Here is a 25032-nt window from a genome sequence, read left to right as displayed (position 1 = left end):
GTAGAAGCCAGGGATAAAAATAGGCTGCTTTCTGGCTGTCCTTTGTTCGCAGACACACTACTGGCAGTCTCTCTGCCGTGCAGACGGCTCTCCGCCGGCTAGTGCGGTGCCTCGGAGCGGGTATTTTTGGAAATGGCACTGCATTACATAACCTTCCGTGTTTAAAAAAATAAAATAAAATAAAATAAACCCACGGGGGTGGGGGCGGGGAGTCAGGCACACACACACCATTGTCCCCTTCGCCCTCGGCCAAGCCGGCGGCGGCGGACCCTGCACCTGCACGCGCTCCACAAAGCTCTTTTGTTCACCTGAGTCCCGTCAGGAATTGGGCTGAACCGGAGAGAAGCCGCAAGTTCTGGAGAGGGGTGTCCCCAGCCTCCGCGCGTGCTCCCGCAGCGTGGCCGTGGGAGCGCAGCCGGGCAGCCCGAGCCTCGCGCCTCCCGCTCCCGCACACTGCTCGCCGAGCGATCGCACGCCGCCGAGTGCGGGAGCCCGCCCGGGCCCCCACCCGCGCCCCCCGCGCCCGCGCGTCCCGGGCGGCGGCGCGGACCCCGCGGGCCGGGCGCCGCTACTTACGGACAAAGCCCGCTCGCGCCCGCGCCGCGCCGCCTCCGCCGCCGGGCCCCGCGGCCGGCGCACAATGAGCTCATTCTGCCGGGCGGCGGGCGCGGCGCCAGCGCGGCCCACTCTGCTGAGTCGGCGGCCCGGCTCCCCGCCCCGACGTGCGGCCGCTCCCACCCACGGGGCCGCCGCCCCGCGGCCGGGGCCGGCTGAGGCGACGCGCTCGGCCCTCCCCGCGCCGGGCCCGCCCGCACGGGCCACGCGCGCCCCCCTGGCGCCCGCGGGGAGCCCGGCCCGGAGGTCGCGGGCCCGCGCGCACGAGCACGAGGCGCGGGGACGCGCGCTCCCGCCTCCGCCCTCCCGTTCCCCGCCCCCTGCCCGCGGAAACCCTATTTGTTTTTAAATCAGGGGTTGCTGGAGGAAAAAAAAAAGAAAGAAAGAAAGAAAGTGCTTGGCCATTTCTGATTAAAAAAAAAAAAAAAAAAAAAACTTGCCCTTCTTACTTAAAAACCCATCTTTTGTTCGCAGGAATGACAGCTCGCGGTTTGGCAGCTCTGACAGAGTGCTTTTCTGGGGCTGGGAACCCCGTTTCCGAGCGGGGACAGGTGCAGAAGCAGAGGCAGCTCCCCGACCCTGGCCTCCCTGGAGGGGCCCTCGCCCCCCTGTGCGTCCGGGCAGAAACAGCGCACCTTCCAGAGAAGCACCTAAGGACAAAGGGAGAAGTCCGCCTCCCGCTGCCCCGGGCCCGGTGCTCACTGGCCAGAGCAGTGGGCGCCAGGGGCAGGCACACACCTGAAGCCCCAGCTGCAGCTCTAGGCACCCGGGCGTTGAGGCCTGTGATGGCTGGCATGGGCTCAGGCTGCAGAAGAAAAGCCCGCGGGCTCCAGCCCATCCACGGCCCGGAAGATTCACCTGCTTGTTCCAAAGCTGGTTCTGCAGACTTTGGTGTTGATGCAAAACTCGCCCAAGGGGTCCTCTCCAAACACAGGGAAACTGCGGACTTATTAACATCTACGCTCCCTGCCTTGTAACCACAGACATCCAGGTAACAGAGTTTCCTAAGAAATCAGGCTGGTCCAGCGCCACAGCCTATTCATCTGTTGTATTCCAGAAACCGGCTACAATCCAGCTACCCAAGAAACAGTCTGCAGGCCTTCTGGGTGTGGGGTCCCCACCAAGCAGGCAGACGTAAGGGGATTCACGCCAGCGGGTCAGCTCCCGCGGAGCTGCGCCTGCAGCTGTGTGGCCGTCCTCCTGATCACCCCGCAGGCTGGGCAGGAGACCCACTCCCTCCAAATGCCTTCAGTCACAGTGTCCCTGCCCCACCGTGGGAGAAGGCCACTCGGCCTGAGCGTGCTGTCCCCCACCCCTAGAACAGTACACTCAGGCAGCAGAGCCCCGCGGGGATGTCTGACCCTCTGGTGATGCTGACATTTGTGGCCATGTGACCCTGTGGGGTGCTGGAGGAGGCTGTCCTGGGCCTGACGCCGTGTTCAGTGGAATCTGTGGCCTCTCCGCTTCGGATGCCAGTTGTGACAACCAAATACAAGGAGCTTTAAAGTGTTCCTGGAAAAACTGAATTGTACAGGAAAAGAATAAAGCTGAAACTCTTGCATTGTGTTTGCATAAAACACATTTTCCACGAACTTTTTGTGTGTCCACACGTGGCCATGTTCTCTCAGGGCTTTGATACACAGATCCCAGCCTTGGGGTGGAAAGAGGCCTCCCTTGGGTCCAGGTGGACTGTGTGAAGGGAGCGGTGGCCTGAGAGGGATCAGGCCATTCCTAGGACAGGGAAGAGAAGTTCCAGTCCTCGAGGCCTACAGTCCGAGGGTACGGAGGGATGAGGACCATGGCGGAGTCGCCCAGGGCAGCCCGGGCTCCTTCCTAACCCAGCCCCCAGGTGTACAGGAAGGCTCCCCCGGGGGTGTCGCCTACACTGAATGTGTGAGGGGCCAGAGTCAGCCGACTGCCTGCAGGGTGGGGGTGCTTCCGGCAGATCGTGAGCCAAGAACCTGACGGTAGGTTTCGTCGGGGGCTGGGAGAAGGAGTCGTGGGCCAACCCCTGACCCTGTGTTCCGTCCCTGGCCACCACACCACGCAGTCCGCTGGGGAATGTGGTCACACGGAGAGGATGCTCTTAGACGCACGGTTTTGCTTCTCACTTAGATGTTTCCTTCTCAAATGCACCTTGCTATGGCCGGACACACCTCACCCATTCCTGCCACTCTGGTTCTGTCCATCCGTGGCTTGGAGTGACAAGGTTCATGGGTCTGAGGCCCAGGAGAAGGCCACGTAGAAAAGGGGTTAGAGGGGCTGGCACTGTGGCGTGTCTGCCTGCAGTTCTGGAATCCCACACGGCACCAGTTTGAGTCCTGGCTGCTCCATGTCCGATCCAGCTCTCTGCTATGGCCTGGGAAAGCAGAAGACGGCCCAAGTCCCTGGGCCCCTCCACCCATGTGGGAGACCCAGAAGAAGCTCCTGGCTCCTGGCTTCTGATTGGCTCAGCTCCGGCCGTTTCGGCCATTTGGGGAGTGAACCAGCGGATGGAAGACCTCTCTCTATCTCTCCTTCTCTTTTTTTGTAACTTTACTGTCAAATAAACAAATAAATCTTTAAAAAAGAAAGAAAGAAAAGTGGTGAGAGCCAGCGCCGTGTGAAGCTGGGTCAGTCAGTCATCGTGCTCTAAGTCACCTTAGTTTCTCCATCTCCCCGGGGGTTTATGCCGTAGTACATTAGACAAACATAGATGGCCCGTTAGGCAGGGAGCCCATGCTACCTACACAGGAGCAACAGGGATCATGGAGACCTCCCCGAGTACAGCTGGGTGATGCTTCGATATCCTCCCCACGTCTGCTGGCCTCATCCCCAGAACCGCGTGTGGGTCACACCGCCCCTCTCCCGCCTGAGCCTTTCACTTGCGTTCTCCCTTCTTCAATGTGCTTACTCCTCCCTCACACATCAGATGAGGCAGCACCTCCTTTAGGAAACCCTCTGAACCCCCGATCTGATAAGGAAGAAGCCACTGTGCTCACAACTCTGCACTGTCCTTGTCACGCTGGCCCAAACTCTGATTTCCTTTTCCGATCCAGCACTGGATTATAATACCCAAGAAGGGACAGCCCTGTAGACAGGGCCCATCTAATAGCATTTTCCCTTTCTTCCTCTTTCCTGGAACCAGCATTTCAATCCAGTCCCCTCCCGGCTCAGCCCTGACAGCCAGCAAGACCCAGCAAGGGCGGCTGAGAAGTAGATCTGATTATTTACCACTCAGGTGACTCGGAGGAGTAGAGGCCGATTATTGCACGCTGCAGCCAATCGGTGTTTTGAACTGTTGGGTTTGATAATGGGCTAGCGATGGGCAGGCGACCTGAGTTAAACCGATCAGACTAAACAAAGGATTGCACGCTTCAGTTAAAAACTTTGAACGCTACCCTTAAAGCAATTTTGTAAAGAAAACTACTGAAGAAATCTGAACGTGACTTGACCAGATTTGTTTTCAAATAAAGATTATTCTGAGAGCAATTTATAGGGCAGATTTGAACAGGGAGAAGGGGCAGAAGCCAGGACAGAGGGAGGTAATTAGGAGACCATTAGAGGAATGCAGGTGGGTGATTCTGAGTGGAGACAAAGGAGATGTGAAGAGAGAATCACTGGGCTTGTCCCCGGGCTCCCAGAGCACAGAGCTGAGCTGGAGGAAACAAAGGCGAGGCCACGTTCCTGGCTTTGTGACGGCGAGCACGAGGGTCTTCCCCGACCAGAAAATACAGGAAGAGAAGTGAATCTGGGAAAAGTGGGTCATCGTGAGCTCGGGGTTGCACCTGCTGGGTGTGGAATCTGCACGCTCAGTGCCCCTCGCCTGCCCTGTGTGACTTCCTTCTCGCTCTGGCTTTGTCCTCATGCTTCCTTCCTGTGTCGGGCTGAATCATCTCTTTCACGCACGCGTGCGTGTGCGTGCGCGCACACACACACACACACACTTTGTGCTGAAATTCTCACTCCCAGCACCTCTGGCTGTGACTAACTGTATTCTGATATGGGTTCTTTTTTTTTTTTTTTTAAAGATTTATTTATTTGAAAGGCAGAGTTACAGAGAGGTAGAGGCAGAGGTGGAGAGAGAAAGAAAGAGAGATAGGTCTTCCATCTGCTGGTTCACTCTCCAATGGCCGCAACAGCTGGAGCTGCCCCAGGAGCCAGGAGCTTCTTCCAGGTCTCCCACTTGGGTGCAGGGGCCCAAGCACTTGGGCCGTCTTCTGCTTTCCCAGGCCACAGCAGAGAGCTGGATCAGAAGTAGAGCAGCTGGGACTAGAACCGGTGCCCATATGGGACGTCGGCACTGCAGGTAGCGGCTTTACCCGCTTCACCACAGTGCTGGCCTCTGATATGGGTTCTTTAAGGGGATAATTAGGTAAAATGAGGCCACATGGTTGGGCCCTAGTCCAAAGTGACTGGTGTCCACCTAAGAAGAGGCGAGGAGGAAGCAGACACACAGAGAGGACGGAGCCCGCAAGGCCTCTGAAGACCTGTGCTCACACTGCCAGCCTCCAGCAGTGTTTGGAAACGTGTGTGCTGTGTAGGCCGCCCGTCCACAAGGCTTGCCCAGGGCAGCCGGGCCGATGACCCCACCCCCACCCCCACCCCCACCCCATGCACCTCGTGTGCGGAAGCAGGGAGGCGCTGTGACATCTGTGTCCACCAGCAGCAGCAACACGACGTCCCTGAGTGTGTGAAGGTCGCAGGCTGGGGGCGCCACAGAGGAGCGGCTCTGGCTCTCAGAGCAGCGCCCGCAGCTCAGCCTGCCCGCGGCTGACCCTGCCACGCACAAGCTTCCAGCTGTGTTTACACAGCTGTGAGGGCAGCCAGGACGAGAGATTCCTCATCCCGCCTGGGCCCCACGCTGAGAACGTGCCCGGAAGGCCCCGTCGTGTTTGAGAATGCAGTCTGGAAGGAGCACGAACCATCAGGCACTGAGCCCCTGACATCGGACACGCTGGCCACGAGCGAGAGGAGGGAAAATGGGTCCCGGCTTAGCAAAATGTGAACTATGGATGCAAAAACGAAGACAGGACGGCGTGTCACCTGCACACTCTGTAAGACGATGACAGGGGACAACGGCAGGGCAAGGCTGCTTTCAAACATTTTGCCCAACATCTGGACATGACTGCAAATGAAGCGAGGGCCCCTGGAGCTGACGAGCACGGGGGGCTGCGGCAGAGCCGCGCAGCACGGGGGGAAGGGCTGGGAGGGAAGCGCGGCCCAGGCCCCCTCCCACGCGAGGCGGACCGGCCCACGGTCCCACGGCCTCTGCTCGCCTGAAAACAGATCTGAATCGTGGTGCAGAGCGTTAAGAATAGAACTGGTTAAAGCTGCTCCAAAACAAGACAAGGGAAGTTATTTTAGAATCCCAGTGTGTGTGTGTGTGTGTGTGTGTGTGCGCGCACGTGCACGAGTTTGCCAATTTGCCTTAACCAAAAAAAAATTCCCCCTGGGAAAATTTCAAATTTTACAACTGATTAAGGTAGTAAGTGGATATTTCCCACAGCCCTGAGGAAGTGCAGCTGGAGAAACACCTACTTGTCTGTTACAGCGAGGCAGTGCCTGTCTTACAAGACTGGGTCAGCAACGGACGCCCCCTCTGCTGCGGCACACTCCCCACCGCGCACTAACGCTAACCTTGCAGCTACCTCAAGCACCTTGATCGCGAGCCACGTTCTGCGGCGGTGGACTTGGCTCAGCTCTGGGATTCAGCAGAGCCTGAGGTCTCCAGGCTGTGGTTCCGGGACCTTCTGTGGTGAGCACCAGGGAAGAGTGGCTTCGGTCAGAAGCAGAGGGAGGACAGGAGCCGTCTCAAGAGAGGAATGGCCGACTGGGAGACGGAAGACTCTTTGCTTTAGGATGTGAGAGCGGCGGACCCCTCCCTGTCTTTGTGCAGAGACTCCACGAGGACAGCCCTTTCCAAAAACTCCAGACCTCGACAGTGTGGTGCCCTGGAATGCTCGTGGAAACGTGTGATGCTGCTGGCACTCGCGATAGTGATGTCACGTGTGTTTGCTGTACTTTCTTTTGTATCTTGTAAAAAAATTTTAGTATACATCCCATAAGCTCTGAGAAGCAGATTTCACTCCTAGTTAACAGATAAGAACTCAGAGGTGAGAATCACTTAGGGTCACCCTGGTCGTCAGTACCTTGACCGGGCTGCTGAGCGCACGACCAGACTGATGGCTGCGCACTGACACCGCTCCTTCCCCAGTGTGGCACTGCCCCTCAGGGCTGTCATCCTTGCATGCAGCCTGGGACTGGGCATCACAGTGACCCCCACCTATGAAAGACTGGGCAGGGAGAGGCTGAGCTATCTGATCACAGCGGTGTCTTGGGAGCACTGCAGGATCGGCCAGAGGGAACCCCGGGGACTTTCAAAACCTGCAGGTGCTCAAGCCCCTCCTAGCAAATGGCACGACATAACACATAATCTGTGTACATCGTCTGCTCTCTGCTGCCCAGAACACCGAACACAACGTAGATGCTATGTAAGGAGTTGTACTGTGTTTTTAGGAAACAGTAACTAGAAGCAACAATTGCACATGTTCAGCAAAGAGGCAAAGTGTTTCCAAGTGCTTTTGATTCACCACTACTTGAACCCACAGATGCAGAACCCTGGAGCCCCGGGTCGGAGTGCATTTAACACAGGGAAGTGATGGACAAGGCACTGGAACTGGGAAGTGTGGGTAGCAGACTCCCGTACCCCTCGGGCGCCTGAGCCTCCCGCCTAGGACCTGGGCTGGCAGACCCCGTGGACGTGACTGGGCCGTCCCTCTCCACTGTCCTTCGTTTCCTGGCTTCTTCCCTCTTTCACGCCATACACTCTGGCATCTTCCAGAAACATCATAGCGATTCGGGGACGATAGTTTGTAAACATGTCATCTAGGCTGCTCCTAAATCAGTTTGTGATTCTTTGTGTAATCAATTAACTTTAAAAGTGGTTTGGATCTACATCATTTCCCAGTTACTCTGCAAAATACAGCAATGACCTCTTGTCAGAAACCAGAACTGAGAGTGGGGCCTCTTCCCCACAGCGCACCCCTCATTCTCACACCCGTCACTGCGCCCTGCGGCGCCTCGTAGAAGTGCAGGCTCCATACTTTCAGGTGCATCCTGGCTTCCTTTCATTCTAAACGAACACCTGGCTGCAGCCAAAGATGTGTCCTAATCATTTTTAAAAACATCATAAGGCTTCGCTTTTGCCAGTCCCCAAAGGTGTCTTAATGAAACAGCAAGAATTTGAGTCTGTGATTGGGAACACCCATGAGACTTCCCTGAGGATCTGAGACTGTTCCCATTAAAGCCAGAATCAGGACAGACCAGGAGAGATAGCAAGGTTTCATTTGCATGGAGTTGCCTCATTTTGCATCCTAATGTCAGTGCCTTAAAGCATCCAGCTGTAATCCCTTAACTATGCCCTGAAGAAGTAAAAAGGTGAATAATAAAATAGGCTACTCATTAGGGAGAAAAAATTATGGTGAGACAATGGGGAGGTGAGACTATGAGGAGGTGAGAAAATGGGAGGTGAGACAACGGGGAGGTGAGACAATGGGAGGTGAGACTATGGGGAGGTGAGAGAATGGGGAGGTGAGACAATGAGGAGGAGAGACAATGAGGAGGAGAAACAATGGGGAGGTGAGGCAATGGGAGGTGAGGCAATGGGGAGGTGAGAGAATGGGGAGGTGAGACTATGAGGAGGTGAGACAATGGGAGGTGAGACTATGGGGAGGTGAGAGAATGGGGAGGTGAGACTGAGGAGGTGAGAAAATGGGAGGTGAGACAATGGGAGGTGAGACTATGGGGAGGTGAGAGAATGGGGAGGTGAGACAATGGGGAGGTGAGACTATGGGGAGGTGAGACTATGGGGAGGTGAGACAATGGGGAGGTGAGACAATGGGGAGGTGAGAGAATCGGCAGGTGAGACAATGGGAGGTGAGGCAATGGGAGGTGAGACAATGGGGAGGTGAGGCAATGGGAGTTGAGGCAATGGGAGGTGAGACTATGGGGAGGTGAGACTATGGGGAGGTGAGACTATGGGGAGGTGAGACTATGAGGGGAGCACTCTTGCGAGGGCAGTGCCTGGGACTCTCACCCGTCCTGGCCTCCCTCCCTCTTGACCAGCCTCTCCCACTTCCTCCCTCAGTCCTGGAGTTCTGCCCATGCTCCTCACAACCCCAGTTCGCGTCGCCGGTCATGGTCGCTCCTCCATGGCGCTGGGTTTCCTTCGGGTTCCCGTGGCCCGGGAAGCAGCACACTTTTGGATGGACTTGGCCAGGGAAGAAACTTTGTTTTTGTCATACATCACGAGGGGTCATCAGTCCCTCACTGGTGGCCAAGCTCAGAGACTGCTTCAGTCCCCTGTCAGGGCAGGTGGACTTTGCAGTTTCGGGTTTTAGGCGGCCTACATGCTCGCTCTGCTTTTCTAAGACTTGATTTCCTTCCAGCCCGCGTCAGGGACACACGAGGGCTCACCTGGTGAAGCAGAAACACAGCCCAGGACCCAGCATCAGGACCGCTGATGTGAACTGGAGGGAGGCTGAGCTGTGGTTAAACTCACTGCCTCTTTGCAACGAGTATGAAGGAAGGCTTACAAGACACGCAGAGACAAGCAGGATTTGGGCTCTTACAAGTCTATCTTCAATACGTGTTCTGCACTTTCCACAAAATGTGCTGCCAGTTGTAAAAAAAAAAAACCACACAATCTCACGTATCAAAGTAGTTCCTGACAAATCTAGGCGTCGGGTGTAGCGCCCTGCAACTTCCTGACTGCAGAGAGCGCGGGGCAATCTGTCTCTGACAGACTGCCCACGGCACAGCCCCACCCAAGGGGCCCACGGCGCCACAGACTCCCCTGCCCCAACGCTGAAGTCGCCTCTCCCCTGGAGAGTGGGGGCTTCCCCTGCAAATGGTCACTCAGCCAGGTGGGAGCCATGCTCAACCCACACTGTGCTAACCCTGGTGGCGGGATCTTCGGGCCTCTGCCGTGGGAGGCTTCCCTGCAGCCCTGGTCACTCCCCGTGAATCCAGCTGGTGGCCTCTGTAGCCCTGGCTTCCAAAGAGGGCAGGAAAAATTGGGGACACAATTGCACCTGTGCTAAACGCGTGCACACTCTTTTGATTGTCATTGTTCCCTCAACAAGACCGTGCAACAACCATTTCCACAGCATTCACATTGTGCTTAGACACTGCAAGTCCTCCGGAGATGATCTGCAGCATTATATGGGAGGGTGTGTAGGCTGAAGGCAGGGACCTCGCCATCGCATGTGAGACACCGGAGCACCTGCAGGTTTCGGCATCTGAGGGGTCCTGGTGCCGCCCCCACAGGTCACAAGGAACCACTGTGCTTACTGAACATCTGCTCACCACGCCCAGAGCAGGGGCCGGGACAAACCGGGACAAAGGCACTGTCCTAACAGGACTGAATCCTAAAATTACAACCACAAACACAACACACACATAACGAGTCAGCAAGCAAGGCATTTTCAGATAAAAGAAAGAAAACCGAGAGAGAGAGCCCAGGGCAGGAGAAGGGAAGGGCTACTTGGAGCTAGGACGTGAATGAGGGAGCCGGCTACAGGGAGGCTGGGGGTGAGCCTTTCCATCCCAGGGGGAAGCAAGCACAGGGCGCTCGCTGCGGGGTGAGTGCATGACTGAGTGGGCAGTGAGCGAGAGGGACGAGCAAGGGAGGGGTTCCGGAGGCCCCCAAGCCCTGCCGGCGCTCCTCCTGTGCCGTCCTGAAGCGTGGTTACTGTGTGAACGCACACGTGAGGTCACCTGCTCCCACGCAGCTGCTCAGCCGCCCTCAGGCTGGGATCTGCAAAACCATCCCCGGGTCACAGGGCCCTTGGTCCAGGGCCTCACGTTTACACCCTGGACAAGCAGGTGGGTGTGAGAGAGACAGGTGCCGAGCGAGGCTGCTTTGGTTTTTAAATTCTTCAATAGTTTTGAAATATACCTCCTCTGTCACCCGCGGTTATTCTTGTTCAGCTAACTCCACAGAAGTGATTTGGAGATTTTCGTCATTGATACGCATAACTCTCGTTTTTAAAAAGGCGATTCCATTTCAAGCCAAGGAAGAGCTGGCCTCTGAAGGCCAGAGTGAGCAGCTCCGGGTGAGTTAGTTTGGGGCCTCTGCTGGCTCCTGGTGAGCATTCGCGGTCTGGCCTCAGAGCTGCAAGAGTGGAGGCTGTGGACCAGCCCTCGCCACCCCAGCTCAGCAGCCTCTGGCCCTCCGCCGTGTCTTACCAGAGAGCAGTGTGTATCCCATGAAGAAAACAACCGGAATCGCGTTTCCCCCAGAACCTGAGAGACGCTGTTTTCTGAACTGTTTCTTCCCATGCATCTTCTTCGCTGTGGTTCAGGAATCACAGGCGTCCACGATGCTGTTTCGTGCTGGGACAGCTTTGGCTTAGGTGATGTTATCTGTTACTAATGGTTACTGCCGCTTAGTTTCTGTGAAATAACAAACTGGTGATTTCCAAATGATCTATTTTAGGTTCCATGTTCTTCCGTAGTCAACTAAAGTATTGATAATTATGGAATTTTACTGTAGTGTAAATGCCTTCTTTGGGCAGCTACACACTTCGGTTGTGGAGCCCGGCAGACAGCAGGCGTGCACGGTGCAGTGTATACAATTTTCAGTCAGTTCTCTGAGCTTTGTTTTTGGAAGAAGCTACTCTATGCTCAGCACAGCACTCTGTTCTTGTATTAAAGATGAATTCTTGGCCCGAAATAGACGGGGCCTAGGTGTGAGACAATAAACATACATAAAGACCCGTGGCTACTCAATCCCCTAACACAAACGTTAAGAGGTCTGGAGGTGGACAGCAGTCTCCGATCACCCCAGGAAAACGGTGGTGACACGTCGCCTTTATTTCACTCAAACCAAGCAGGAGCAAGAGCAATGCTCAAAATCTCCTTTCTCAAGAAATTTGGAAGTGGGGCCGCTGCTGTGGTGTGGCTGGGGGTGGGGTGGGGTGGGACAGCAGGGGCAAGAGAACAGCAATGCGGCAGGCAGAGCACAGCCCCTCGCAAGCACTCTCGCTCTGTCCCTACCACCTCTGAAAAGGCCCCCTGCTGGGGAAAGGGACTTTGCAGGTGGGACCTGGGCTGCAGGAAGACTACCCCAGGTTACCCAGTGCCCACCTAGGCACAGGGCCACTGAGGGCAGGCTGCCCCAGCAGCAATGAGGGGAGACGTGAAGGTGAAGACAGGCCGGGGCTCTGCTGGGAGGGCTGAACGAGGGTGCATGACCCGGAGTGCTCAGGGCTTTCAGGAACTGAGACGGACAGACCCTGCTGCTGCCGAGCAAGGCCAGGAACCACAGCCCGACCTCCACAGGGACCTGAGGGAGCCTGGGCATGCAGCCGTCCGCGTGGCCTCCAGCAGGGAGCACCCCGGGCAGCCCCACTCGAGGACCCGCCAGAGCCCCGTCGGGAGTGGGTGCAGCTGCCAAGGCTGCAGTAGTGGGCGGTGGCAGCGATAGACAATGGTACAAACAGTGAACCATCACCGGCTGCCCAGAGCCTAATGGAGGAGAGTGAGTGAGGGACTGGGAGGCACAGGGTGGCCACACACACACATGATTTTCAAAGTGAACAAACGATCTTAACTCAGGGTCTCCGGGAGAATGAACTTGCCCTCTGCTTCCTTGAGAAAGCTCAGAGCAGCCACTCTCACATTCCCTATTTCTCCAACGACTTTTTGGTTTTTTACACGCTGACTTCGTCTCCATTCTCTGGATGGGGCCCTATTCTAATATCCAGAGAGTGTCTTGAGGGCGTGAACTATGTTTACGAACTGCAAAGATACAACTTACAGGTGCTGGGAGAAAGGCAGACTCCCACACGCAGACTGCACTGGGGAGGTGTGGTGGAAAGGAAACACCCCCAAGCATTCCCCGAGCCGTGACCACGCCCGCACAGCGGAAGCAGGCGCGTTCCTCGGCACACTCTTCCAAGTCAGAGAAGACCAACAGCCCCATAGAGTGACGGGAAAGGGCTATTAAAAGAGAGGTCAGAACCAAGGAAATAAAAATGCTTTTAAACTCAGGGAAAGATACTCACTGTCACTCCTGGGAAGAGACCTTCAAATTAAAACTACGTGAAAACATGACTGTGCCTAGGGGATGGGCACGTTCAGAACATTTGACGACGTAGTGGATCTTCAGGAATGTGGACAGCAGGATCGCGCGGTAGCTGAAGCACTCGGGAACGGCCCTGGTCAAGGCCTAGAATTCAAAACCACAGAGCCGGGGCCAGCAGACTCACCTCTGATACATTTCCCTTTAGATAAACTTGCATCTGCACACGTTACTTACGCACAAATGCAGTGCTTGGAACATATCTTGCCCCAAGAAAATGTTTGTAAATAATTTACATTTCTATTCATTGTGGGCTAGTTTCAATAAGTTACTGAAAAAATTCACAGACTGTCATGCAGCTGTTAAGAAGAATGAGCAAAATTTGAAATATGATTTGGAAAACTGGCAACGTTCACTAAAATAAACATATACCTGCCCAGAAGAAACGAGCGCATATACCCGCCAAGGGGCATGCCCAGGGCTGTCCACGCAGCCTCATCCAGCATAGCCCCAGCTGGAACATTCCAGATGTCCATCAAGAGAAAGAGAAAAAAAGGAGTGGTCTGTCCGCATAATGGAATAATACTGCCGTGAGCATCAGTTAGCACAGAGGCATGGAAAATCACTCCGACACACCGGTGGAAAGCAGGAAGATACAAATATGGTTTCATTTACATGAAGCTCCGAGCAGACAGGACTGACTAAGGACAGAAGTGAGACCACAGAGTCTATCAGGGGACCTCCTGCCCCAGCAGTGACAGCAAGGTTGGGCATCGTGGTCTGAACAGCAGGTGTGTGGGTGCGTAAATACGTAAAGTTCCCGTGGGCTTCACTGGAGACGGATCCGCTGGGATGGTTTCCCGCGCGTGTTGCACAGCAATACCAAAGTAAAAAGGGAAGCATAGAAGGCCGATGGAGAGGAGGAGGGGAAGAGGACAGCGGCCAGATGTGTGCAGGGTGTGTGTGTGTGTGTGTTGTCTGAGCACAAATTTAACCTCAGGAAACTACCCTGGTGTCTCTGGGGAGCAAACAGCACGGCTCATTTCTTGCCGTAGGGCCTACTTACTATTCAACCGGAGTGGCGCAGTGTGTGCACATGCACGTACACTTTCTCTCCCAAGGGACGGCGGGGTGTCAGAGGGGGAGCAGCCAGGACTAACTCAGTCACCCCGGGGTGGTTGTACGTGAACCATGGCAAGCATGATTGTGCTCATGAGCAAAGAGAGTGACGCCGGGTTTCAAGATCAAAATGCTGTTTAGATAACTTTGAGTGATCTAAGAAAGAGGAGGCAAAGTTTATGAGGACAAGGTACATGGCTTAAAACTGGCAAAGTTCCAGAAACTGTAGGTATGGAGAGAAAAAAAGTGAATTTTGCCAGGGACAGAGTTGAAGGTGTGGCCAGATTCTAACAGCATTCCATTAGCGAATCAGGCCGCCTTTCCCACCCAGGCCCTCGGCCCCCTGACTGCCTGCGTGATGGCTCTCATAACACAGGTTAAAAACTGACAGAACATGGCCGGCGCCGTGGCTCAGTAGGCTAATCCTCTGCCTTGCGGCGCCGGCACACCCGGTTCTAGTCCCGGTCGGGGCACCGATCCTGTCCTGGTTGCCCCTCTTCCAGGCCAGCTCTCTGCTGTGGCCAGGGAGTGCAGTGGAGGATGGCCCAAGTGCTTGGGCCCTGCACCCCATGGGAGACCAGGAGAAGCACCTGGCTCCTGCCATTGGAATAGCGCGGTGCGCCAGCCGCAGCACGCCTCCTGTGGCGGCCATTGGAGGGTGAACCAATGGCAAAAAGGAAGACCTTTCTCTCTGTCTCCCTCTACTGTCCACTCTGCCTGTCAAAAATTAAAAAAACAAAACAAAACAAAACAAAAAAAACCACTGACAGAACCCGGCAGGGGAGATGTAGGACCTGACTGTTTTGCTGGCAATCTGAAAATCAGACAGCAAAACAGGCAGGCGTTTGGCCTAGCGGTTCAGACCCCAGTGAAGACGCCTGCGTCCCATAGCAAACTGGGATTTGATTCCTGACTCTGGATCCTGACTCCAGCTTCCTCTTAACGCAGATCCTTGGAGGCAGCAGGTGATGGCTCACGTACTGTGGTCCCTGCCACCTACATGGGAGACCTGGACTTGGCTCCCGGTTTCAGCCTGATCCAGCTCCAATTTCAGGCAACTGGGGAATGAGCCAACAGATGGGAGCTCTCACTCTCTCTCCAATTAATTTTTTAAAAACATATCAAAATAGCTTTTCTCTTTTGCCTATGAGCAAGGCAAGTGAAGGAAAACCAAGGAAAGAGACAGTTGGTAGCAGAACCCACAGGCCTGAGGGCGCACACCCGAGGGGGAAGGTCTTGTCGAGCAGAGGCAAGCTGCTTGCTGGTCTCAGAACGTCAGGCTCTTCAAGCACCAGGGAAATGGCACCAGCGTTTACCGGGGGCACCTGCAGTAGGAGAGACGCCATCAGCCGTGTGTGACCTGGTGAGCACATCAATGCACCTGCCCAGTGCTTGGCTGCAGCACGTGGCTGAATGCCCACGCCAGCCCGCTGAGGTCAACACTGCTGTTCCCTCGTGTTTCGAAGGCAAAACGCATGCTCGGAGAGTTCCGTGGGCTGCTTCCCAGGGACTGAGCCGACTCCACTCCTCTGAAACACGCCCCTTCTGCCCAGCGTACAGCCTGGTCAGTGCAATGAGCTCCACGTGCAGCCTCACACAAACTCCTTGTTTCTTTAAGCTTTTCCCCCAACACATCACACATCTTAATTGCTAATGCGTGTGACCCCGTTTCTCGAAACGGCCCCACGTTTGTCTGCTTGCGTGTGCATCTGTTCACTGCCTGCTCTGGCACCCTCAAAACAGGTGGAGATTTCTTGAGCCAACTGGCAAGCAGCACTTTCTCTGCCGCCTCGTGGAGGAGCCCTGCAGATGAAGCTCGCTGTTTGGGATTACGTCGTGCAGATGCCTCCAGAGATCTGTCGTGTGCATACGATTTCCTGGCAGACATCCCTGGAGACCAGGGGAAGACGTCCACAAGGACACTTCATCCAACGCGGAGCAAGTTCCTCTCTGTGAAAGCCCTGGACAGGATGGCTGGCGGAGGCTGCCAGGGAGCTCCCATCACGGCTCACTGCAATTCCTTGTGCGGTAGTTCCCAGAAGATAGTAAATAAGTTTGCAGTAATGAAAATGAAAGATGCCTCCTGTACCGTGCAAATATTTCTGTTCATCAAGGTGGGCTCTTGTTTCCTGAGAGAGAGGGAGAGCAGGCCAGGTCTGGCAGCAGGAACTGGACGCCCTGTAAGCCGTTTGCTTACAGCCACCACGCTCCGTGTCCTGCTTGTGCTTCTGCCCCTGGCTGTGTGCGCAGTGCTGCCAGGGCTGTTTCGGCTGCTCTCAGTCCGTCCCCACCATCCCCGGAACACAATCTGAGCTGGCTGTCCACTGCAGGCCACCCAGCCTGTGTCACTCCAGGGTGCACACCCACTCTGCCTGGCTGAGGGGGCAGAAGACAGGGTTAGGACAGGCTCGCTGGGAAGGGGCTCAGGGTGGGAGTGAGGACACGCCTGGAGAACGCGGCAGGACTGTTTCCTGTAGCGGCCATGTGACAAGCAGTGTTCTTGCAGAATCCGGCTGTTTGGGGACCATTCATAGCGCATTCCTTTCCTATTTAGATGTGTCCACAAAGTCTTCTCCCAGGTCAATCTGTTCCTAAAAGTGTATAAGGTTCAAGGGGGCCCAAGCAGACCCAGAACTCATGGGAGAGGGCGGGAAGCGTGGCTACCCTATCTGGTGTAGCCAAACATGGGGTCCTCTGCAAAACCAACGGTGATTTGTTTTCCTCTCCTAAGCTCTGCTCTCAGGCATATGCATACGTCCCAGGCTGAGGCTTTCCCTGAGTGTTTTGGAAATCAGAAATGGAAAACTTAAGTGGGCAGTGTCGGCTGCAATCCAGCACACGCTGGCTCCATGGTTATTTAAACCACAACGGAGCGGAGCAGCTTCTGCGTTTTCCACGGAGTAGATAGGGTGGGATGGGGCATAATTCACACGACTCCAGTCCCTTGCAGAAAGAGACGGCGTGGGAGGAAAGGGTGAGGCGCCCAGCCGGAAGGCCCATGGCTGTAGAGCACAGGACCCGGTCTTCAGACACCCGCGGAGTCCAGGCTGTGGAGACGAGGCAGGGCTGGAGGGAGCTGCTTCCCATACACAAACGCAACGTTTTTGCGTCTAGGAGAGAAGAGGGAAATGAGAAAACAAGGCACCCCCAGGGAGGACAGCCCTGGTGCACAGGATGGCCGGCTCTCCAAGATTCCGTTTGAAGCTCCTCGCTCGATACAACGTGCAAACCCCGGCCCAATCTGCCACACAGAGGCGGACTCAGGAGTGGGGCCGTGTGCCGGTGTTTGTTCGTGGCAGGTGTGCTCTTTGTACATCTTGGGGGGAGGCTGCTCCTGTGTGCCACAGAACAGGAGGGTCAGATGTAGAACAGCCCAGCCACTCGCTAGGCACCTAAGGAAAGGCAGGAGCTGGGAGTCCTTGGTGATCTGGAACGTGAAACATCCTCACTCCTGCCTCCTGCGGCCACCTTTACATTGCAGAGAAGGCCACAGTGACGAGTCACGGCCACCCTGCGCGAGGAAGCCACAGGTGGAGGTGGTGCTGGACTCCCCAGGCGAGGGGCTTCCTCTCAGGTGGCACCATCGGAGAAAGGCCCTGGGCGTGTGTTCTGACCGACGGCCCCAGTTCAGCGCTCAGCCAGCGTGGACCACGGGAAACGTGGGCGACTCCAGGTCCCAGCTGAGAACCCGCACACCACAGGGCAGAGGCAAGCCTCTGTCCCTGCATCCCAGCTGAACCCCATGCAAGGAAACCGTGGGGAATACTGCCCTTCAACCTCTAGGTTTTGGGGTACTTTGTTATGCCGCAGTATGTAAATGAAACACCCCCACTCCCAGGGTCCCCTGCAAAAACCGCCAGGAACTTTGTGACGCAGGGTAGACTATTTCTGCTCGGAGCGTCAAGAGTTGAGTCCCTCTGTTCTCGTGCACTCCCTGGATCGGCTGCACTGCTCTCTCTACTTCCAGAGCTCCACAACCGGGAGGACGAGGGCTGCCATGGCCGGGGATGGATCCCCAGGGTAACCAGGGGATGTCACGAGGCTCCACACGCTGAAGCACGAATTCCCACAGACTCAGCTCTGGGGTTCGGCTGGGACGGGAAGTTTCAGCGCTCGCCTCAGTTTCCTCATCTGAGTCTGATCTGTGGTTATCAGCTAAGGGATCGTGGAGAGAATGCACAAGCCCAGCCCTCTGCAAACATTGGCCCTGGTCGTGAACGCCCTCCTCGACGTGGTGCTTACTTGGCCATGGCTGCTGTCACCGCAGTGGGCCAGACACCAACTCCAACACCCCGACCCGCATCACTGGACCTCTCACCCCCACTTCCAGGGCCCGCCTTCCTGGAATCCCCAGCACACAGACTTGTCAGCACCTCGGTCCGTGCTCTCCACCAAGCTGAGCTCGTCACCCACGGCAACTTGCTAGCTGCCGGCCTGCAAAGACACTAAGGCATCTCTGGTGTGCTGGAGGATAAGTGGCAAACCTGGGACATGTGATCCGATCTCCTGCCAGCCTTGGAACACATTCATCACTTGAGAATCTGCGTTTCAAATTAGACTCTTACATTTTGGGTATTTAATTTCATTTACACTTAACTGTATGAAATGTTTGATTCTTCTGCAAAATAGAGCTGAAAATAGACTCCCTGGGCATCTGATAGTTCTAAATTAACTCAAAAATGATATTTTTTTTCATGAGTAAAACAGTGAAGAACCAGAAATTTCCCTAAAAATACAGAGTAAGTGGAAAATTCAAATAAGTGGGCATAGGACAGAGTGCCACCTGTTTTTGTTTTTTGCTTTTTTAAACAGACTTTTCTCAGGCTTTGGGTGAACCTCCTTGGTAAGAAGGCCTCATTGTCCACAGTCTGAGCGAGCACCTTCCACACTGTGCCGCTCTCCTGGACTGACCGCCCACACGGCGGGTCACAGCCGCCCCACAGAGTCACTCCTGCGGACAGGTGAGGCCGGCAGGATGCACCAGCTCCCAGGGGCCCCTCTGGTGCCCTGTGCTAAGTCCTGCTCTCGTTCTACTGCCCGAAATTTTAATTTCCTCAAAGGTTGAGAATCTGCCTGAGGATGCCTCAGATACCCTGCATGTCGGGAAAGCGAAGCCCGGAGACTGATGCGCTGCGTCCCAGCTGCCGGGATCTCCCTGCCTCCATCTGCCGGCAGCTGCAGCACAGGAGAAGGCAGCTATGATGTTGATCGGGGCCGGCAACGTTGCGCGAGGTGCTCCATAGGCACATATGCCGATAGATCTTTTTCTCATCGAAACCTAACAAACTGGTTTTGAAATTCATGAGGTAGATTAAAAGTGGGAAGTCGCCAAGCCAAATTTCTTATTTAAATGTTTTCAACTCCATTGTGGTATGACCAAAGTACACTGGGTGCACGTATTTAAAGTGGATGACGTGGTCACTTTGAGATGTGCTCATGTTGTTATCTATATCAATAGTTCTTTGCTTTTACTGTTGATTAATATTCCACTGTGTAGATAAAATAGCATTGATTTATTTCCCTGTTGATAGACACTAGGGTTGCTTCCAGTTTAGTCTTGCTGCTACAAGTCTTATGTAGATATGGGCTTTTGTTTACCTTGGGTGAATGCCAAAGAGTAAAAATGCCGAGTGCTATGGTAGTCAGCAGCTTGTCCACAACAAGCCACCACCAGTAGGGCTGGAAGGTTGCGATTGCTCCACAACCTTGGCAGCACTCGGTATCATCAGATTTTGAATTTTAACCATTCTAAGGCAGTGTAGCGGTGTCTTGTTGTATTTGCATTTCAATGGTGACTAACGATGTTAAGCATCGTTTGACATGTTACTGGCCATAAATCTTTGCTAAGCTACCCTAATTTTCTGACCCATTTTCTAAGTTGTTTGTGTTATTATTTTTGACTTTCTAATGTTCTTTATACATTCATATAGATGCATGTCCTATGAGATATGAGAGGAGCTTCAAAAAGTTAATGTGGTCAGCACCGCAGCTCACTTGACTAATCCTCCACCTGCGGTGCCGGCACACCGGGTTCTAGTCCCGGTTGGGGCGCCAGATTCTGTCCCAGTTGCTCCTCTTCCAGTCCAGCTCTCTGCTGTGGCCCGGGAAGGCAGTGGAGGATGGCCCAAGTGCTTGGGCCCTGCACCCCATGGGAGACCAGGAGGAAGCACCTGGCTCCTGGCTTCGGATCGGCACAGCACACCAGCTGTGGCAGCCATTTGGGGGGTAAACAAACAGAAGGAAGACCTTTCCCTGTCTCTCTCTCACTGTCTAACTCTGCCTGTCAAAGAAAAAAAAATTAATGTAAAATGCTATTTGTAAAAAAGCTACTAGAGTACACAAAAAATGTAATGGGTACTAGCAAAATTGACATTTTGTGAATTGATTATTGTTTATAGCCTTTGTCTCTACTGTTGTGGAACAGTATTTTTCTTACTTGTGGAATTCTTTATTTAGTGGAGAGTTAATCTTATGATTATAAAATAAACTGAAAGTATGTCATTGTAAAAATTAAAAGAAAGAATAGGAAAGGAAGGAGGAGTGGGGATGGGGGCGTGGGTGGACGGGAGGGTGGGTAGGATGTGTCACTGTGCTCCTAAATTTGTCCATATGAAATACATGAAATCTGCTCACCCTATATAATATACCTTGGGATAAATTTAACCAAGAATGTGAAATATCTATACAATGAAAATTACAAAACATTAAGTAAAGAAATAGAAGACACCCCCCGCAAAGGGAAAACCTTGTATATTAATGTGTTGGAAGTATTAATATCAAAATGTCCATACTACCCAAAGCAATTTACAGATTCATTGTGATCCCAATCAAAATACCAAAGATGTTCTTCTCAGATCTGGGGGAAAAAGACCCTAAGATTAATACAGAATCACAAGAGACCCTGAATAGCTAAAGCAATCCTAAACAATAAAAATAAAGCTGGAGGCACCACAATACTAGATTTCAAGGCATATTACAGGGAAGTTATAATCAAAACAGCCTGGCATTGGCATAAGAATAGACATGTGGACCAATGGGACAGATTAGAGGCCTCAGAAATTAATTCACACATCTACAACCAACTAATCTTTGACAAATGAGCTAAAATCACTCCCTAGAGAAAGGACACTTTCTTCAACAAACTGGTTGTGGGAGAATCAGATCTTTGCATGCAGAAATATGAAACAAGACCCCTACCCTATACCCTATACAAAAATCAGCTCACAGTAGATCAAGGATATAAACCTAAGAACTGAAACCATCAGATTACTGGGGGAAAAAATAAGGGGAAACTCTCCAAGACATTGGCATAGGCAAACACTTCTTGGATAAGACCCCAGAATCATAGGCAATAAAGGCAAAAATAGACAAATGGGATTACACCAACCTAAGAAGCTTCTGTACAGCAAATGAATCACTTAACAAAGTAAAGAGTCAACCAACAGAATGGGAGAAAATAGTTGCAAACTATACATCTGATAAAGGATTAATACCCAGGGTATATAAGGAGCTCAAGAAACTCAACAACAAAGCAAAGAACCCAGCAAAGAAATAGGGTAAGGACAGAAGAGCAGTTTTCAAAGGATGAAATACAAGTGGCCAACAGGCACATGAAAGAATGCTCAGGATCACTAGTCATCAGGTAAACACAAATAAAAACCACAATGAGGTTTTGCCTCATTCCAGTTAGAATGGTTATCATCCAAAAATCAAAACTAACAAATGCTGGCGAGGATGCTGGGGAAAAGGTACCCTAATTCACTGTTGGTGGGAAAGTCAACTAATATAACCATTATGGACAACAGTACGGAGGTTTCTCAGCAATCTACTTGCAGATTCCCAGCCATTCCATGCCTGGAAATTTATGCAAAGGAAATGAAATCAGCAAATGAAAGTTATCTGTACCGCCATGTTTATAACAGCTCAACTCACAATAGCTAAGATAGGGAATCGACCCAGATGTCCATCAACTGATGACTGGATAAAGGAATTGTGGGAGGAAGAAGAAGGAATGGAGCGTGGGCAGGAGGGAGGGTGGAGGGGGAACTGTCACTGTGTTCCTCAATCTGTACATATGAAATACATGAAACGTGTGTAACTTAAATAAAATTTTAAAAATGATGCTGCCATGTAAACAAAAAAAGAAAGAAATTATGGTATAAAAATAATGAAATCCTGTCTTTCATAACAAAGTGGGTGCAGCTGGAGATACCAGGCTTAGTGAAATAAGCCATTCCCAAAAGAAAATATCATATGCTTTTCCTGACTTGTGGTTAACTAATATACAGAGTACAAAAAATGCAATGCATATGAGCAAAATTTTGGTATTTGATTATGGTTTGTAGCTCTTACCTATACTCCTTCTACTTACTGCTTGTTGAATTCTTTACTTAGTAGTAAATTAAGCTTATGATTATAAAGTAAATTGAAAGTATGTTGGAGCTGGCACCATGGCGCAGTAGGTTAATCCTCCACCAGCGGCACTGGCATCCCATATGGGCACCAGTTCTAGTCCTGGCTGGTCCTCTTCCAGTCCAGTTCTCTGCTATGGCCTGGGAGGGCAGTAGAGGATGGCCCAAGTGCTTGGGATCCTGCACCCACGTGGGAGACTGGGAGGAAGCACCTGGCTCTTGGCATCAGATCGGCGTGGCTCTGGCTGTTGCGGCCATTTTGGGGGGTGGTGGTGAACCAATGGAAGGAAGACCATTCTGTCTCTTCCTCTCACTGTCTGTGGCTCTACCTCTCAGATAAATAAATAAAATCTTAAAAAAAGAAAGTATGTCATTGTAAAAACTAAAGAAATGATAAGGAAGGAAGAAGAGAGGTTGGGAGTGAAGGAGGGAGAGTTAGGTGGGAAGTATCATTATGCTCCTAAAACTGTATATATTAAATACAAGAAATTTGCTCCCCTTATATAAATAAAATAATTAAAAAGTCCTTAAATCTATACAGTAAGTCATCTAACTTTGTGTATCCTTTAAAAATTGCTTAGTGTTGGCACTGTTGCATAGTGGGTAAGGTTGCCGCCTACAGTGCCGGCATCCCATATGGGCCCTGGTTCAAGTCCAGGCTGCTCCACTTCCCATCCAGCTCTCTGCTATGGTCTATGAAAGCAGTAGAAGATGACCCAAGTCCTTGGGCTCCTGCACCCACATGGGAGACCCAGAAGAAGCTCCTGGCTTTTGGTTTCATATTGGCACAGCTCCTGCTGTTGGGGGACATCTGGGGAGTGAACCAGTGGATGGAAGACTTTCTTTCTCTCTCTCTCTCTCTCTCTCTCTCTCTCTCTCTCTCTCTCTGCCTCTCCTCTCTGTGCAACTCTGAATTTCAAATAAATAACTAAATTTAAAAATTGCTTTGAATCAGATTTTACAAAAATAATCTGGCATTTTTGTTTAGAACACACTGAGTCTTACATCCACTTGGGTAGAACTGCAAACTGAGCCTTTGGGTTTATGATCATGGTGTGTCTTTCCATTATTTAAATCTTTTGTTTCTCTCAGTGGTGTTTTCTCATTTTCAGCATCTAGACGTTAGATTCTTTTGTTAAAGTTATTCCTAGGAATTTTACTTATTTTAGGGTAGTTCTGTTAATGTTTTTTTTTTAATTGAGGTTTCCCAGTTGTTATCTTCTGGTCCATAAGAATATGACTTATTTCAGTTTATTACTCATACTACAAGGCCTTGATGAATCAGATAACAGTTCTAGCTCTTTTTAAAGATTCTGTAGATTTTCTGTAACAATCAAGTCTGCAAACGGCGCTAGTTTTAAAGCTTCCTCTCCAATCTCTATGAATTGTATGTCTTTTTCTTGCCTCGATTCATGAGGCAGAATATCCAGAGCTATGTTTTAGAAATGACAAAAGGGGGAAGCCTTGCATTGTCACCGCCTCCAGGGGGAGGCCATCAGTCTGCCAACGTTAAACAACACGTCAGCAGTCTCGCTGGTTCCCACAGATGCCCGTTACCCATCTCAGGAAGTGCGTTCCTGCTCCTACTCTGCTGAACACTTTAAAATCTTGAATGGAAATTGAGTCATACCCAGCACACAAACATCTACTGGAATAGCATATGGTTTTTCTCCTTCGTTTTATTAACAACTTGAGAAATTTCCAGATTTTGCTGCATAAATGTCTACCTTCAGATGCTCTGTGTTATTCATCTTCGTATCCCTAAAACTTGTATTTCACATGTGAACAATAAATGTTGAATGGCTGATGTGAGGTCTGATTTGCTCACAAAAGATAGAACCCTCCTATACAAGTGGTGGTAACTCAGTAATCTGCATAACAAACATAAGCTTGGACAAGACCCTACTTTTATTTTTCATATACAGTCCAACTGACATGTTTGTGGGTGGTGTGGAGGGGGGGCTCAGAGAGGGGAGACCTCTGCTCCACAACTAACTTGGGAAACCAGGAGATGAAGTTTACTATTTTTTAAAGATTTTATTCATTTATTTGAGTAGTAGAGTTACAGAGACAGGGAGAGACAGAGAGAAAGGTCTTCCATTCACTGGGTCACTCCTCAAATGGCTGCATCCACTGGAACTGGGCCAATCTGAAGCCGGGAGCCAGGAGCTTCCTCTGGGTCTCCCATGTGGGTACAGGGGCCCAAGCACTTGGGCCATCTTCTGCTTTCCCAGGCCACAGCAGAGAGCTGGATCGGAAGTGGAGCAGGTGGGACCTGAACTGGAGCCCATACGGGAAGCCGGCTCCACAGGCAGATGCTTAGTCTACTATGCCACAGCGCCAGCCTCAAGGTTTACTATTTCCAACATGAGGTTTTGGCATTATCCTCACCACTAACAAATAATAGCCAAGACAACGGACTGGAGTAGATAGTAAAGAATGTCAGATCTTTTTTTTTTTTTTTTTTAAAGACAAGGCCCAGAAGTATTGTGCTTAGTTTTTGTCCATACTTCCCTGGCCAGAACTGTGTGTGGGCCCTCAGAAATGCAGGGGAGGCTGGGGAGGCTGTGGTCCTAACCGGTTAGCTCTTTTTCTATAAATCTGTAAGAAAACAAGTATGAAGCTTTGGTGGGCAGCTAGCTAGCTTTTCCCTGGAGGGGGAAAAAAGTTTCACTGATTAAAAATCCACCTAAGGTCAAGAACTGGGCTACACATACGCTATACCTCCTCTGATTTGCTATGAGGCAACATTTCTCAAAGTTTGTCCAGTATTGCAGTGGCTCTGCCAGCACTGCTGGTCTTTGAGAAAAAGGTTACTGT

The 25032-nt window shown here is 52.1% G+C and overlaps 1 protein-coding gene across 3 annotated transcripts in view; it reads right to left on the bottom strand.

Annotated features, from left to right (window-relative positions):
* Positions 1–25032, bottom strand: part of NREP (neuronal regeneration related protein) — a 343157-nt gene that overhangs the window by 25568 nt on the left and 292557 nt on the right. Inside the window, exon 1 of one of the 3 annotated variants that reach the window (XM_062189331.1) lies at positions 577–629. The exons of 1 other annotated variant lie outside the window; for it this stretch is intronic. The gene's annotated coding sequence lies outside the window, so the exon portion shown is untranslated. Of the gene's footprint in view, positions 1–308; positions 439–576; positions 630–25032 lie in introns of those variants that run through there. One more of the 3 variants, XM_062189329.1, reaches the window with a different exon arrangement.

The sequence above is a fragment of the Lepus europaeus genome, chromosome 4 (assembly GCF_033115175.1).
Source record: "Lepus europaeus isolate LE1 chromosome 4, mLepTim1.pri, whole genome shotgun sequence".
Lineage (NCBI taxonomy): Eukaryota > Metazoa > Chordata > Mammalia > Lagomorpha > Leporidae > Lepus > Lepus europaeus.
The sequence above is the reverse complement of the archived record's forward strand: the minus strand, read 5'-3'. Positions and strand labels throughout refer to the sequence as shown.